Raw genomic sequence first — 1039 nt, 5'->3', positions numbered from 1 at the left:
TACATCCATTGGGTCAAGCACATTTGTAAATTTCTTGCCATCATCATTTTCAAAACATTTTCTTTCTACTTGAGCCCTTGGTATCAGCTCATTATTTTATCCTCCCTCTCCCACCCTCCCTCCCTCACAAACCCTTGATAACTTATAATTTGTTATTATTTTTTTTTCATGTCTTACACTGAACAATGTCTCCCTCCACCCACTTTTCTGTTGTCCGTCCCCCAGGGAGGGAGTTACATATAGATCATTGTGATCAGTTTCCCCTTTCTCCCCCACCTTCTCCTTCCCCTCCTGGTATTGCCGCTCTCATTGTTGGTCCTGAGGGGTTTATCTGTCCTGGATTGCCTGTATTTCCAGCTCTTATCTGTATCAGTGTAAATGCTCTGGTCTAGCTGGATTTGCAAGGTAGAATTGGGGTCATGATAGTGGGGGGAGGAAACATTAAAGAACTAGAGGAAAGTTGTATGTTTCATCAGTGCTATACTGCACCCTGACTGGCTCGTCTCTTCCTTGTAACCCTTCTGTAAGGGGACATTGAGTTGTCTACAGATGGGCTTTGGATCTCCACTCCACACTCCCCCTTATTCACATTGATATGATTGTTTGTTCTAGGTCTGTGATGCCTGATACCTGATTCCATCAACACCTCATGATCACGCAGGCTGGTGTGCTCCTTCCATGTGGACTTTGTTGCTTCTCAGCTAGAAGGCCGCTTGTTTATCTTCAAGCCTTTAAGACCCCAGACACTATATCATTTGATAGCCGGGCACAATCAGCTTTCTTCACCACATTTGCTTATGCACCCAATTTGTATTCAGCTAAGCGTCACAGAATGCAAGGTTATAAGAACAAAGTGTTCTTGTGTTGAGGGAATACTTGCGTAGAGGCCCAATGTCCATCTGCTAGCTTGATAGCTAACATATAAATATATGTATATAGATGTGTTTCCCTATTGTTATATACAAATATATTTACATATGTATGTGCCTGTATTTAGACCTCCATAAATGCCCTTTGCCTCTTAGTTCTTTCCTCTATT

This window comes from Echinops telfairi, unplaced genomic scaffold (genome assembly GCF_000313985.2).
Source record: "Echinops telfairi isolate 266 unplaced genomic scaffold, ASM31398v2 ScPeMD7_7469;HRSCAF=8507_1, whole genome shotgun sequence".
Taxonomy (NCBI): Eukaryota; Metazoa; Chordata; class Mammalia; order Afrosoricida; family Tenrecidae; genus Echinops; species Echinops telfairi.
The sequence above is the reverse complement of the archived record's forward strand: the minus strand, read 5'-3'. Positions refer to the sequence as shown.